At 38.1% G+C, this 16,980-nt stretch overlaps 1 protein-coding gene across 8 annotated transcripts in view; it reads left to right on the forward strand.

The window, feature by feature from the left end:
• The window catches only part of METTL25 (methyltransferase like 25), a 151,843-nt gene extending 139,731 nt beyond the window's left edge, over window positions 1–12,112 (forward strand). For 3 of the 8 annotated variants that reach the window (XR_007129293.1, XR_007129294.1, XR_007129295.1), the window contains 3 exons: window positions 3,760–3,851; window positions 9,215–9,323; window positions 10,423–10,805. The gene's annotated coding sequence lies outside the window, so the exon portion shown is untranslated. Of the gene's footprint in view, window positions 1–3,759; window positions 3,852–7,245; window positions 7,265–9,214; window positions 9,324–10,422; window positions 10,807–11,467 lie in introns of those variants that run through there. The other 5 variants (XR_007129290.1, XR_007129291.1, XR_007129296.1 and 2 more) reach the window with 5 other exon arrangements.
• Window positions 12,113–16,980: the final 4,868 nt, after the last annotated feature.

Below are 16,980 nucleotides of genomic sequence, written 5' to 3' on the forward strand. Positions count from 1 at the left end.
TTTTGAGGGTCAACATTTAGAGTGTAGATATTGAAACTACTGCAAGGTAAATTATTTTCTCAGTTAACTTTGCTCTCATTGATAGCAAATACTGTTGTTTGTCTTGAAAATAAACAGATTTGAAATTCTTTTAAAACATGCTTCATATTTTAGATCTTTAGCACAGTTTTGATATCTACTTTTGTTGATGAGATTATTGGTAATATGTTTTCATTCTATAAATTGGTTGCACATGCTTGGAGAAGAAGGGATTTCGTTAAAATTATTGCTGTTAATAGCATAATTTCTACCCTTAAGATTAATGAAACCATAGTAAATTCAACCAAGATCTCCTTAACCATTCTTTTATTATGAAAAGTAAAATTAAATCTCATGGAGTTTTGTAAGTAAATAAAGCAATGTTACAGAGTCTCTGAAGGTCATAGGTCATAGTTGTCTCATGGAGTGACATTGTGTGCACATTTATGTCTTGATTTTTAGATCCCAACCTCTCTGTTATAGAGAGATGCAAATGTATAAGGAGGATAAGATAGCTGTTTGTTGGCCAAATGAGAAGTGCCATCTTTGAAAGATAGGAAACAGAAGACCAAATTTCTGTGGCTTTACAAACAGAGTATGTGTGTTTCTCATCAAGTAAGACATTAGAAAATCCAACAAAACTTCATTGAACATCTTTAGAACAACAAAGTAGTTCAATAACATGCATTAGGGATATAGATCCTTAATAATCATAACTGTAGTATACATCCACGGAGCAAGCAGTAATACTTCAGAATGGTTCACCCATTCCTCATTCACTCTAGGAATTATTATCCTGAAAGCATAGTGATCTTTTTTTAAAGATTTCATTTATTTATTTGACAGACACCGAGAAAGGGAACACAAGCGAGGGGACTGTGAGAGGGAGAGAGGGATAAACAGGCTTCCTGCTGAGCAAGGAGCCCAACTCAGGACCGTGGGATCATGACCTGAGCCGAAGGCAGACGCTTAGCCTACTGAGCCACCCAGGCGCCCCAACCATGGTTATTTGAACGCCCAATATCTGCTTAAAGACCACTCTTTTGTTTTTTACTTTTGTCTACCTTTGTGGTCTCCAAGTTTTTGTGAGCCAAAGAATTAAGGTCTAGTATTATATTGAAGACTATACAAATAAAGCAAATAGAAAAAAAAAATGTAGATATGTTTTCTATAAAAATGTGTTCTCGGGGCACCTGGGTGGCTCAGTGGGTTAAAGCCTCTGCCTTCAGCTCGGGTCATGATCCCAGGGTCCTGGGATCGAGCCCCATATAGGGCTCTCTGCTGGGCAGGGAGCCTGCTTCCTTCTCTCTCTCTGCCTGCCTCTCTGCCTACTTGTGATCTCTGTCAAATAAATAAAATCTTTTTAAAAAATAATGTTTTCTCATAGGAAATATAAGCTATTTCAGCTCACTGCAGGTTTAAAAAAATAATTCAATAATAAGAACCCATTGACATTCAAAATAAGGTATTCATTTTTACTACTTTGGGTACTATATCTCATACTTAGTTTTTATTGTCTCATAAGTAAATGATAAGGTATAATCAGAAATTTGTAATTTAAAATTAAAAGTTGGATTGTGAGGCCACTTTTGAAAGACTTGAACACAAATAATAGTGGTTAATTATAAGTTAGGAAGATCTGGGACACCTGGTTGGCTCAGTTGGTTAAGCGTCTGCCTCCAGCCCAGGTCATGATCCCAAGGTCCTGGAAATGATTCCCACATGAGGCTCCTTGTTCAGCGGGGAGCCCAATTCTCCTTCTGCCTGACCCCCTCTCTCGCTCTGACAAATAAATAAATAAAATCTTTTTTAAAAGTAAGTTAGGGGCGCCTGGGTGGCTCAGTGGGTTAAAGCCTCTGCTTTCGGCTCAGGTCGTGATCCTAGGGTCCTGGGATTGAACCCCGCATCGGGCTCTCTGCTCAGCAGGGAGCCTGCTTCCCCCTCTCTCTCCCTGCTCTCTGCCTGCTTGTGATCTCTGTCTGTCAAATAAATAAATAAAAATAAAATCTTTAAAAAAAAAAAAAAGTAAGTTAGGAAGATCAATGAAAACCAATAGGTTTCTTGACGAAGACATTAACTTTAATTTTATTTTAATTAAATCTTAATTAATTACTAAGAACAAACCTAAAGACAACTGCTGATTATTAAATACCAAATACCTTGGCATTTTACATATCATATATAAAAGGGTCATGAAAAGAATCAGAGAAGGGATTTTATAAAGAGATCTGTTTATAAATGAAATTTTGAAAGTAGCCATCCAAGCTGATGTGCACACATCATAATGTTAAGGCAATAACATTCCCCAAAGCCGGTGAAAACAGAGCAATGAATAAAGACTTCAATGTAAGAGTTACAAGGTGTATTTCTTGGTGACCAATACTGATCTTCTGACCCCCCAGAGTGATTAAAAAAAAAAAATTGGAGTCCACTCCATGATGTACTTCCTTGTCCAAAGATTAGTTACCAGCTATAGATAATATATGGAAAGCAAAGATTAAGCAGGAAATTTCCTTCATTCCTTATTTTTCTCAAGTAAACCGAGCTTAGATCTTATTACTCAAAAATTCAATCCGTGAACCAACAGCATCAGCATCACCTGGGAGCTTCTTATAATACAGGACCTCAGTCTCTACCCCAAATCTACTCAGTTAGAATGGGCATCTTAAGGGAATTGCCAAGTGTTTATCGTTTGCTAAGTCAATCTTAAAATGGTTCCTCTGAGATAGTTTTATGCCCAAGAACATGGAAAAAGAACTTTACAAAGAACTTTCTTATGTACTCCATATGATTTTAAAAAATAATTTATTCTTGGTTGCAAACTTTTTCTCTGGACCAAAGAAACCACCTCCAACCCAGTAAATGCTAACAGCGTATAGTTTAACCAAAAGTATGAACAGACACAGAAGGCCAATTTAAACAGATGTCATAATCAAAAAAATATTTACTCCACTTACATGTATAGTTAATAGATGTCAAAATGGCCAGCTTGACAGGAAGAGAAGAATTCAGTTATAGATTAAATTAAATCTCCCCAGAAGTTCCATTTTTACTGGCCTCATATTCAGTCCAAAGGTGTTGGATAAGCCCCTTCTTGGCAAGCAGGAATACATCATCAATTTCCTTGACAGTTTTGAAAGTCTACTATTCAAATTGCTCTTTCACCATCCCAGTCTCCATGGAAGGTTCCAATATGTTAACATAATTCCAGATTCACTATTCTCAAATGTGCTGGCATCTGAGCAGCTCTCTCTGAAGGAGTCTTCTTGAGTGGCCAGATCTGTTTAAAAAATTTCAGAGGTGACTCCAACTTTATATTTCTCTTACATACATACCATTCATAGAGTGTCCTTGGCAACTACTCAATTTTTAAAAGGTTTTTTAAACTCCAAATGACATGATGGGTTAAAATAATAATGCCAAGTAAATATTTATTGAGTGCCTATGCCGTGCTAGGTGCTCTTCTAAGTACTTTATTAACTTATTCAATCCTCACAATAATCCTAAGAGGAAGGGACTATATTATTTCTGCTGCTGTACTGCAGAGGAAATTCAGATACAAAGAGGTCAAGCAACTTACTCCAGAGAGGAGGATGCAGGAAGAAAGCTATGAAACAGTAAAGGCATGATTCAGATCCTGGTGTTCTGGCTTGAGAGTCTAACTACCTAACCACTACAGTAACTATCCTACCACTTGATCATTTGAGGGTCTTCTGTGTTGGTCTTCTTCCATTTTTTCAGTTTCCTCTTGAGAAAAGCAAGATATTGGTGGATGCATAACCCTCTAGACCTCAAGCAGTTGATGATTTCTTGGCTGTCCTGCCTCTAAATGGGTAGGTATCATAGTCTGCCAATCAGAACTCTTTTTGCAAATGGCTAGAATAATATTTGGGGGGTTTTCTTAGAAACCTAAAGAATGTTTCAGTACTAAAGTGAAAGAAAATATGTGTGCAACTAAAACAATATGTAAAGTAATTTTGAGTTTTCTGTCTAAAACAATAACAGATAATTCTTTTGGTTGTTTTTTTTTTTTGTATTAGAAAATTAAAGCTGAGACTTCAAGTCATTTTTCCCAAAATTACCTAGCTAAAACTTGGAGATACTAAAATATAAAGTAAATGACAATTATGATTAATATTCACTCAATGGCATACTTGAAACAAAGACAAGGTCATTGTCAGCATCCTCTCTCCTAACGTGTAGCTGACTCCTACTTCTTTAGCAGTGACCACCCTCAGCCCACTTTAGTGTTCCTGGTTTGTTTTTTTTTTTTTTAAGCAAAGGGGCATCTGGGGAGTGTGATCAGTTAAGCATCCAACTCTTGATTTCGGCTCAGGTCATGATCTCAGGATCCTGAGATCAAACCCCATGGCAGACTGTGCACTCAGCATGAAGTCTGCTTAACATTCTCCCTCCCTCCCCTCTCCCTCTACTTCTCCCCCTGCTCTTGCACATACACACACATGCTCTCACTCTCTCTCACACAAATAAAATAAATCTTAAAAAATAAAGCAAAGCCAGTCATTAGATTTCCCTAGCTTTTTGACAACCTCCAGTTCAAAACTGGATCCCATGATTTTCAATCCTCTCTATAACAATGCAATATAGGCCTAAAGCCTGAAAGAAGCTCCTAAAACTCTCCTTTATTGAGACAACCTACAGTTCCCCTGGGGTGCATTCCCTCAGCTGCAGTAAGTGAAATAAATCTAAGGTGGACTACAGGGATTTTTTCCTACTCCTCTTTGGTCAATGGGCTGTAACAGTTATCTAGATTACTTAACTAGATGAAAAGCAGTGCTGAGGTACACTGAAGAGCAATATTTGGGAGAAAACTGACAATTCCATTTTGAATATGTTGAGTGTAGGGTGCTTTTGAGAAATTCAAGCAATGTTAAAGAAGCGCTGGTGTGTAAGGGTCTATATGGAACAAAGGGAAGCATGAATACAAGTTTAGAAGTTATCAACATATAGATGGAAATTGAAGCTAGGACAACAAGCATAGGGAAAGAAGAATGGGAAAAGTAGGACTGAATCTTAAATGATGACAGTACGAAGATTCTGTAGAGGAGGATGAAGAACAAAGGAAGCTGAGAAAACACGTTCAGAGATAAATTAGAAAGACGAAAGAATATCATCACGTGAACCACAGAAGATATTTCAGGGCCTATGGAGTGACCAGTGGTTGAAAGCATTTGAGAATCAAGTAAGAAGAGAATGGAAAATTTTCCTTTGGAGTTCACTGATACTTTTTGTGAGAGGTTTTTCAGAATTCTGATGGAAGGAGAAGCCAGATTAAGTGAATAAAGAGTAAGTATGAGGTAAGCAAAGTGAAAAAAAAAAAGGTCTTCCAGAAGAAGGGGCAGTGTGGTAGTACTAAATACAGTGGTTAAAAGAATGGGTTCTGTAGAGAGACTGATAAGAGTTCAAATTCTAGTTGTGTCCCTCACTAGCTAGCTGTGTAACCTTGGTTAGGTTACGTAACTGATTTGTGGCTCATTTTTTTGGTCTGTCAACTGGGTTAGGGTAACAGACCACTTGGGGTAGTGAGAAAGAATAGATCAATTAACAGAGATCTTTGTAAATAGTAACCTCTCAATAAGGATTAGCAACAATTCTTTCAAAAACATGAGACAGCATGCCCTATAGGGGCCTGAAGGTAGATTTGATGTGAACAGTTGAGTATGGAGATAAGATCACAAAGAGGTTTGACAGGATCCTAGCTGTAGAAGACCTTGAATGCCATGCTAAAGACATACATTTCCTTTTACAGCATAAGGTTTCATTGAGGGAGTTAAGAAAAGAGGGATGTGATTATATTTCTATTTTAGAAAAATCACTGTGACTATAGGCTAAAGGATGGATTGGAGTAGAATCTAGCAGGAGGACAGGACAGCAGTTAGGAGCCCATTTCAGAAACCTAAATGAAAAGTGACAATGCCTGGATTAATGCAGAGGAAGTAGAAATGGAAAATAAAAAATAATGATAATCCAAGGGGTAAAACTATCCTGTCTTCGTTACTGATTGTGTATCATAGGTAAGGGAGAGAATGAAGTCTAAGATACTCACCCTTCACCTCCCCCCTAGGTTTCTAGTTTGGTTGGCTAGCTGAGTAGTATGGCCATTTACTGAGGAAGAAAGTCTAGGGTTGCTTGAGAATTAGGGGGGTTATTGTTTAGTTTTGGATATGCTGTCTGTGCAACACCCAAATGATAAAGATATCCAATATGTAACATAGAGCCCATAGGAAAGTTAGAGCTCAAGATCCATAAATGGTTGTCTAAGTTATGAGTATTCAAGTGGTTACTGAGGAAGAATATCTAGAGAGAGAAGAGTACTTGGGGAAAAAACAACAACAACAGCAAAAAAAGTTATTCAGAGAATTTATCTAAGAACATAGTATCAGTTGACAATAAACAAATGTTAAGCTGTAGGGAAGTTGGTATATGATAAAAAAGATGATGGCATGGAGTAGTTGGTTTTCTGTTAAAAAGGATTTCCAGAAGGCCCCTGTGGAAAAGGACAGCAGCAGTGGGGAGAATGAGTGAGAAAGAGGAGGAACTCAGCAGTATAGACATAAGAGCATGATGGGGCTAGCTGATGAGAGGTGCATGTATTTTGTTCATAAGACAATGCAAAGATATGTAGTTCCAAGTTTTTGGTTATTCAGAAGCCATAAAGGCCTCTGATGGTCGCTTTCTGTGTATGATAATTATATTCCAGGCTTCTGATGGTCATATTCTGTGTATGATGTTGTACACTTAGTTTGAGTCAAACCCTTTTTCCTTACATTCTAGCCTGGTGTGCTCTACTCACATTTCATGACCCACCTCAAAAGCCACTTTCTCTGGAACTCTTCCTAAGTGATCTTAGCAGGCTTAATTTTTCCTTCTCCTGCACTTCCATAGTATATTAGTATACCTGTGTCATTGTAAGTAAAGCATTCCCACTCTACAGTGGAATTCAGAGACATGTACATAATTTTCCCAAGGTGACCAGGTTTTCTGGCTCCCAAGATCAGTACTATTTCATTATATAACTGCTTCCCTTCTCCTCCAGGAAGATGGAAGAACCTCACGACTACAAACTTTTAGCCACTACAGGAATTTGTTCATTTGGTTAAGAAAGTATATGTAAAGGCCTGTGTTAGATAAGGTTTGGAATGAAGGGAGAGAGACTTTGCAGAATAGACTTCGGTGCCCTTTGCTAACCTCTTACCTTTCCTACAGATCACCAATATCATTTATCCTGCCCTCCTTCCCACAGTCTCATTTAAAGAGATCCTTTCTTTTTCTACAGGTAATTCTTTTATCTGTGCTCATAAGTCCTGACCCACAGTTCTACTCCAGAACAAGGGCAAATACCCAAAAAATAAAATAGGTGTTTGAGAAGGGAAAAAAAAAGGACAACTACCACTAGACTCCATGTTCTGTATCAATATCACCCCCGTTCTTTGCCTTTATATTATAAAGTTTGAGATTAAGATCCTGACTGAGGGGAAGCCACAACTCTGTCTCCACTTTCTGCCTTTATTCATTGCCAACTCAGAGCAACCAGATACCTTTTTGCCATTCCAGCAACTGACCAGTGGCCTAGCTGGCATCCATATCATTAGATCCAAAGGACTCTTTCTTTATCATGCTTTGGTATCTGCCATTGTTGAGGATTCTCATCTTTAAACTTTTTTAAACTATAGATGTCGTTCAGCTTCACCATATTCTTTTCTTCTTGCCCATATCTTCTACCAAAGGGTGAACCTGGGCAACCATATTTTATACTCAAGACCATAGGTGATAGGAGGGAGAGTAGAGACCTGGTCAGGGTAGCCTAGATCCCTGATTGTGATGTGGCTCAAAAAGAAGAGTTGCTGGGTGTGGTGCAAAAACAATGAATTTTGGAACACGAAAAATAATTAAATAAAAAAATAGAAGAGTCAGACCTATCCGATTATCTCTTAGGAATTTGGCATGGGAACTAAAAGGTCACGATGTATAAAGAGATTCTGGAGGAAATGTTTGACCACATGAAGCCAAAATTAAGAGGGTCAGAAACTACAAATGAGCAGAGGAAGAGATCTCGAGAGAGAAAAGACAAAGCCAACACAGAGAGAAACAGGCCATAAGATTTAGGGAGGTAGAGGGAACATCTGACCCCCAAGAACTTGCTTCCCAAGAGACAAAAGAGCCACTTTACTTTAGAGTTTTCTCCCATTATTTGTTCCCTCGCAGCCTTCTTTGCAGGCTGTTCTCTATTCATCATTCAAATATTGGTTTTTTTCCTTTGAGGGCTCTGACCTTGAGCCTTTTTCAATCTATATTCTTTCCAAGAAACATGGTCATGGTTTTCAAAACTGTCTGAATCTGGTGATGCTCACTCAGATGTAATTTCTGGGCTAATTCTCCCTCCTGAATCTCTCTCCTGAGCTTTTAGCCATGTTTACCCAACTGCCTGATAGACATCGCCTTTCCCCTGGGTTTTCCCCTAGCACCTCCAAATCAACGTGTCTAAAATTAAACTTTCCTGTCAAAAGCACTTTTCCTCTGATACTCCTTTTCAGTGAAGGAAACTTGCCTCTGAAAACCAAAATCACCCTAGACTTCTCTCTCCTTCCAATCCATTTAAACATTAAGTCATTTTCATTCAACCTCTTATGTTTCTCTTCACTGCCTCTCCTCTCCAGTCCCACTGCTACTCTCTAAGTTCAGGGTCTCATAAGTACCCTCCTGGTTTCCTTGGCATCAATCTCCTACCCCTGCCTTTAACTCTTCTGTGGGTTTCCCATTTTCTTACGGGAGAATCCAAACTCTTTAGCATGACATCCAGATCTTCCATGATGCTCTTCCTGGTTACTTCATCAGCATAATCTTTTGCTGCACTCCATCTAACCATAGTTTCAAAGTATCCAGACTTTCTGGGACTCCTGTAGTATCTCAAGTGTTGCCTCCATCTGGACTTTGCCCTCACTGATCCCTCCCAGGAAGGCTAACATCCCTTTCTCTCCTAGTCAACACTTTTCTATGTTGTCCTTCAATATTTATGATGTTGCCTCCACATATAAGTCACTGTCTTTTTTATGATGTTCCAACTTTGTACAGATGAATATGACTTTATTGCACTTACCTTTAAAATGTTTGTATTCCTCTGTCCATCCTAGAGGGGCAGAAAACCTATCATTTTTACTGTTTGTCCTATGCCTAGCAGTGAACATGTTCAGAACATGCTGTGGAGAAAAGGGAGGAAATGAATACACTGATCCTCCATGGGAAAAAAACTAGCCCCTTCCTCTGAGAGAAAAGAATAATGCCAGGTAAGTGAAGTCATGAAATTTTATGGTCATAATTAAAAATGCCTACCAAAAATGAAAAAAAAAAAAAGTCCTCTCCTACACAAGAGCAAGAGAGGGCACCAATCTCTTCCTCAGAAAAGGTAATGTCACCTCAGTAACTGGAAGCAGAAACCTCTAAAAGGTAGGCAGTCTGTTTCCCATAAGGATTACTACTGGGCAAGATGAAGCAGTTTCCCGGACTAAACAGAAACCCTCAAAAATATAAAGATTTTACATCTACACTCTTACCTTCATGAGATATCAGGGATATGAGGCTGGAATTTGCTCCATTTAGATCCTGATAAACAAAGTGAAAATGGAGCCCATCACAGAGAATGGTCCCAGTACCCTGGCAGACAGAGGCAGGAAAGACTCTGTCACAGCTGATAATGTTGCTAAAGAGTCAATTAGTCCCTAATTAGCTGAGCAGCCCCTGCTGCTGCCCGGCTTGAGGACAGTTTAAATAGGGATGTTTCTTGGTAACAGTCTCTGTTTAGGATGTAATAAATGACTCATTCAGTCCAGGATAGGAGAAGATCTCGCTGCTCTAGACTGGGTCCCCTGGGGCTCAAGTGCTAAAAGGAGAGCTCGGGGCTCTAAGTCTATATTCGGGTGTCCCTACACTTTGCCCAGGCTGTCTAAACACATGAGCATGTGCCACCCACCAGTGTGGGAGAGAAGGAAACGCTACAGCCTAGGAGACACACTAAAATAGCCTGGGGAGGGCACCCTGAAGAAGGCCCAGAAGATAGGGAGGGGCCCTTGCAAGAAGGGCTCAGCACTTAACGGCTTCTGGGGAAAGAAGGACCTGCGAAAAAGAACTCCTGCCTGTCCAGATACACTGGCAGTGCAAGCTGAGTATGCTAAGCAACAGTGGGAAGCTGTTTCGGCTTCTGCTTTGTGAGAAGGATTGTCTTCCTTGACACTTCACAGGGGAGCTGGGGATAGGCAATGCGTCATTCCTCCCTTGGCCATTCTTCTGCTGCAGGGCTCGAAGCAGAGTGGAGTTGGATGCTTGCTCCTGTTTCCTCTGTGTGACGTGGTCTCTTCCCGTCCTAGTTACTGCTTTCTTGTTCTCCAGGTGTCCTCATGTGTGTCAGTGCCTGTGGGAGGCATTTGCTGATATTCTGCCCACACCTCCACCACCACCCAAGTGAAGGGTAAGAACATCATCTAGGTCACTCCCACTATACTTATTAGGGCACAGAGACTGTAAATTGCATGCCTACTTCCTAATCTGCCTAGTGGAACCTAAGTTCCTCAAAGGCAGGAACCATGTGATACACCTTTGAATCTCCAGATTTGGACCTACAACATTATCTAATCTCACAAGTTTAATAAAGGTTTATTGAACCTTTCTTAATAAGATGAAATATAATATATTATGGGGGCTTCTGGGTGGCTCAGTGGGTTAAAGCCTCTGCCTTCAGCTCAGGTCATGATCCCAGGGTCCTGGGATCGAGCCCCGAATCGGGCTCTCTGCTCAGTGGGAAGTCTGCCCCCCACCCATCCTCTGCCTGCCTCTCTGCCTACTTGTGATCTCTCCTCCCTCTGTCAAATAAATAAATAAATAAATAAATAAAAAGAAATACAATATATATTATATATATATATATATATATATATATTATATATAGTATAAGATGAAATAAGGCAGAGCTGGTAGTAATGCAATATTCTAAACTGTAGTAGTAAAGACCCTTGTAATGGAAGACAGCCTAAGTAGTAGGTCTGTGAAATGGGAATACAGAGGGCCAATCTGAACCATTTCTGTGCCACAGACACCTTTGGCTGTCTACAAGTGACTTTGGGCCTCTTCTCAAACATTTTCTTCACTTGATCTTAGCCAAAAGGCCGAGAAGCGATCTCTCAAACATTTTCTTTTGAATAAAAGTGAAATACATAATATGACAAAGGAAACCAATCATATTGAGATCGTTACTAAAAGATTTTTTTTAAGTTACTATTTAATAGTACGTGTGTGTTTATTAACTCATTGAATAAAAAGATCACATAGCAGTTCTAAAATTCTAATTTTTAAGTGACCGTAAATGTCAACAATATTTGAAGATATCAGCCATAACTGTAATGTAACATGGAAATATCTGTACCTTCTATGGCAACAGTTGCAAGTACTACCAGTACTACTGAGGTTTCTTGTCCACATTTATAACTGACGGAGAGCCTAAATTACGATTAGCAGTTAGTGAGAATAAAGAAGAACATTTTCTCCAAGATCCAAGATCACAGGTGCCCTGAATTCTATCTGTGGATCCCCTGGGCTTAGCAAATCCCCTGTCTGTGGAACACAGGGATGGAGAACACCTGGAGTAACTACCAGCTCTTTCATCTTCGGAGGAATGGCATCTTCTCAAATCAGTGCAGGCCTCTACCCACACTCTATAGTGAACGACTGTTTCAGAGGTACTTGGGTTCCGGAAGGATATCAATATTCACTTTATTTGTATAAAATATAACAATTTACAAGACTTACTAGAAAACTACGGTAATGACAGCAGGGTGGCATTTGTTTCAACATAGTTTTATAGATGAATGGCACATCTAGGGAGCTCAGAAATCAGTGCGTACCTGTTCAGTCAGTTGACTTTTGACAAAGTTGCCAAAGCAATTCAGTGGATTTAAATACTTTTTTCAGCAAGTGTTGCAAACAACTGCATATCAAAATAAAAAAAAAAAATACAAAAAAGCTTAACCCTTACCACATATCACATACAAGTTACTTGAAATGGATCTTTGACTTGAATGTAAAATAAAACTACTAGAAGAAAACCTAGGAAAAAATATTTGTGACCTTTGGTTAAGGAAAGGTTTCTTAGGCACCAAAAGCATGAACCATAAGTGAAGATTTCACAAATTGGACTTAACAAATTTAAAATGTCTGACCTTCCAAAGACATTGTTAACAGTCCACAGATTGGTGAAAGAAAAAAAAAAAATTAACAAAGCTCCTACCTGATAAAGAGCTTGTTTGCAGAATACATAAATCAACAAAAAATTCAGTAAAAAGAAAGACAGAAGATTTGAACAAATATTTCACAAAGGGAGATATACAAATGGCAATGAACATATGCAAAAGTATTCATCTTTAATCATCGTTTTTAATGATTTTTTAATGATTCATTTTTAATCATTAAAAGCACAAGGAGACAGGGAAATACCACTATACTACCTTTCAAATGACAAAAATTAAAAGGATTGATAATATTGTTAGACCCCCACATAAAACAATGAGAATTGTGAAGATTGCTCATGCAAATGCAAATACTACACTTATTTCGGAGAACAGTTTGGCAGGTATTTATAAGGTTAAACATGTACTTACCATATGACCCAACAATTCCACTCCTAGATATTTACCCAAGAGAAATGGAACCTATGTCCACACAGCAGATGTTAATAGTTGTTTTATTCCTGTAGCTGAAAGTCTATCACCAGCAAAATGGGTAAAATTATTTTGATATATTCATACAATGGAATACTTCTCAGCAACAAGCAATGAACTACATGCACGTGCAACAACATGGATGAATTTCAAAAACATTACACCAAGTGGCTAAGTGAAATAAGACAGACACAACAGATTACATTCTGTATGGTTCCATTTATATGACATTCTAGAAAAGAGACAGAAAACAGATCCATCACTGGTTGCCAGTGGGCTATGGGTAAAGGAATGGATCATCCATCTACAAAAGGGTATAAGGGAACATTTTGGGGTGATGAAAATGTTCCATATGTTAATTTGGGTAGCGAATGCATGATTTGTATGTTTGTCAAATTCATTAAACAGTACACTTAAAAAGGGTGAATATTGTTGCATGTAAATAATTGTATCTTCATAAAACTTGACTTTTTCAAAATTCTAAAGTTTTATCAGAGAGACATTATAAATGATATTTTGTTACTAGACTAACTTGTCCTTTCAGAGAATTCAGTCTTAGGATTTTCTCCCAAAAGGAAAGGCATTTGTGCATACTCTATAGAGAGGAACAGATGCATTGGCTCAGTGTCTTACTGAGTTTGTATGCTATTTGGAAATTGGATTGCTTTGACAAATTACTTGCTAGCCAGGAAAAGCATTAAGGGATTATTTGTCCACCATGATTTCAAATTTTTCCCTAATGATAAAATCATTTGAAATAAAAGGCGGCAGCCAAAGTAGTTTTACTCAGGGAGGTAGTATTTCATACATAGACAAGTAAGAAACAATATAAACAAGAAAAGGAGATATACTCTAATTTTTAAATTTTTAAAGTTACTTTAAGTGTTAAAAATAACAGCAGCAAACAATTTCAATCCTAAAAAGCACATATTTTAGATTTCCTTATAAACGCTTCAACTTAAAGACTTGAAATTACATATAAATGTGGTGTTTAAACTTCACTTTGCAATTTGAATCTTTACTTCTCAGGCCACTTTAATGCCTTCTTAATGCTGTTTGAGGATACTGTTGGATTATATCGATGTTTTTACTTGTTTATGTGCTCTAATGTTTTCCTACTGTGCTAGAGAACATTTTGCTTTAATAGCATTCTATGTATTTCAAGAATTTCTTTGGAAGTGAGTGATGTGTCTTTCAATAAAGCAAAGAGAAGCTTCAAAATCTTCATAAAAGCAATATCCTTTGGGGGTGCCTGGGTGGCTCAGTAGGTTAAACCCTCTGCCTTTGGCTCAGGTCATGATCCCAGGGTCCTCGAGCCCCCAGTCCCCGCATCGGGCTGTCTGCTCAGCAGGGAGCCTGCCTCCTCCTCTCTCTCTGCCTGCCTCTCTGCCTACTTATGATCTCTGTCTGTCAAATAAATAAATAAAATCTTTTTTAAAAAAGTCCTTTGTTTACTTATTAATAGAACAGTAACATTATCTGCCTTATCCAAAATAATTTTTTTCATTTTTAGGTCATAGAATGAAGAACCGACCACCACTTATTTTAAATGAGTTTCTATGTAACTGCCAAAATAAATGAATTAACTTTTACCTTCAGGTCTTGTACTGTCGTAATGTTGGTTGTTTTCATGAACCGGTGATAATTTATTGTATTTTTTTACTTAGTTTTGCCAGAAAGGCCAAACTACCCTCAAATATTTCTCATTTTTTTTTCTGGAGATATGTTTGATCTCCAAGTAAGTTTTTACTGTGTTTACATGATGTCTGTTGTGTTGTATATCTAGATCCGCTGCTAATAAACTAGCTGCTAGCCACATGGGCTTATTTAAATTAGTTAAAATGAAAAGTTGCATTTCTCGGTCACACTAAACAAATTTCATGTGATCAAAAGCCATATGTCGTTTGTGGCTATCCTATTGGAGGGCACCAATATGTAATATTTCCATCATTGCCATAGTTCTTTTGGACAGGGGTGGTCTAAATCAGGGTCAGGAAACATTTTTCTTGAAGGGCCAAATAGTAAATATTTTAGAATTTATGGACCAACAGGCAAAACTGAGGCTGCTATTTAGGTACTTAAATAACCATTTGAAAAAGAGATCCACCTAAAGATAGAAGAGAAAAATAAGCGTTCTTTATTTGATGGCTGTAGAAAACAGGCAACAAGTTGGATTTGAACCATAGTTTGCCCACCCCTGGTGCAGACCTTTCAGTCCTTGATTCATGAAGCACACCTTTATTGAGCACATCTATGGTTTAAGCACTGGAGTACATATTAAGTGAAGTGTAGTGGACAAGAAAATGTAGTCCCACATGGAGTTCAGAACATAACAGGAAAAGCACTTTAACAAAAATTGCACAACTCATCAATTATTATAATTTAACAAATAAAATGAAAAGATAAACAGGATGTTATGAAAGGAAGTAACAGAGGACCCTAAACTTTTGTGAGAGATTGACTTGATTCTAAAAATTATAAATTATCTGCAACTAATATTAATCTGTAATATATGGCAACTGCTGTTTATTATAGACTTTCTAGTTGACCCATGTGAGAAAGATGCTATAAAGGATCTAGCTAGTATTTCTAAATGGATTTATGTTTAAATATACGATATTCCTATCTACTGTCTGTTTAAATATGTGAAGTAATAGTACATCTAAAAATTATATTTGCTAAAATAACATTTATTGATTTTTGACATTTTATTTTCCTCTATTAGAATCTTTTATAAGAATAAAAGTGTATAAATTAAATGCTGTTTTGTGGCCAGGAAAACTTTTGTGACAAATTAACTACTAATTGGCTCCAATTTCCTATTGTTTATAATCAAAATTCAAATTGAGTCCATCATTAAACAAAACAATGCAATGCCACTTTTAAGTTTTTTTAGAACATACCATTTTTTCCCCATTTTTGAGAACTCAGTATACAAATCAGCAAAGCAAAATAAAATAAAAATATATGCTCTACCATCTTTCCATATATTGGCAGTGTTCCAAGATTTTATTTGGTTTTTCTGAGCCTTTTATTGTACTTTGCAGTTGATATAAATGTGGCCTCTTTTATTGTGGTGTCAAGAACTTTATATAAATCTAACTCTTTAACCACCGAGCATGTGAGAGAGCCCTGAGTGAGCAGAAGCTTGAGCGCACGGGTTGACGGACAAATAGGCCAAGCTGAAGTGGTTTAGAGATTACATCATGTGCCACATACCTGCTCTGTTTCAATCAGTAAACCCTAGACTATGAAATATGGCTAGTTATACATTGAGATGAGGATGAAATAAAGGGAATTAAATATTTTCGGAGGTCATGACATTGCATTTAATTCTTCAATTTCACGTAATTAACAAGCCCAGAAACAAATCTTTCTGCTGATTTGGTTTAAGTTGTTCTTTTCTGGTGACAAATGAAGTGCCCCAAGAAGCTAGAATTTGACATTCCCTCCGTGGCTTCTTAGAACAATGCATGTTGGAATAAGACCAAGAGTCGTGGAGTTTCAAAACAAATTAAAAAACAAAAAAACAGTGACTGAATCCATCAAGAAATGTTTCCACGTTGAATCACTAGTTACAGCTCGGCTCTTCTGTTAGCTCTGCACCATTTTCAGCACAGAGCCATGGCTGTTATTCTTTAATGCAACTCTGTGTATAAATGAAAGATTCTGGCTCCCTTGAGGCAAATATCGTGAATTCATCTTTACTGAGAGAGAAAAAAATGTTACACCTACTTAATCCAGAAGACTGAAAGCCCCAAACAGGAATCAGTTCTTAATGTCATGGGGGTGGAGTCATACTGACAGCTGACATGCATTTTCCTCATGGAGTATGGGACGTCTTCAGAGCACCCAGTGGTCAGTCTATAGATGAGCTCACCCTGGGCTGCTTCCATCTGAGATTCCTTTGGTCTCCAGAAAGGAGCCTCGCCCTCTTCACTCATACAGTCCATCACCGCTGAACCTGAAGTTGCTCCTCTGATGGTTTCCATTTGCTGGAACCTTTGATGCAGAATTGGTGCTTGTACAGAGGAAGGGGACACAGTTGGCTGCTGCGATCACAGCAGGTGGTTAGTAGGAGTCATTGGTGCCATGAATCTACTCCACCCTTTGTTTCTGTACAGGACCTGTGTCAGCTAGATCCATGGGTCTTAATCCTGATTCTTGAGATCTCAGCCATATCAGAATGTCATCGGGCACAAATTCAGACTCTGCTTGCATTTCAGATGTCCCACCA

Source organism: Lutra lutra, chromosome 8 (assembly GCF_902655055.1).
Source record: "Lutra lutra chromosome 8, mLutLut1.2, whole genome shotgun sequence".
NCBI lineage: Eukaryota > Metazoa > Chordata > Mammalia > Carnivora > Mustelidae > Lutra > Lutra lutra.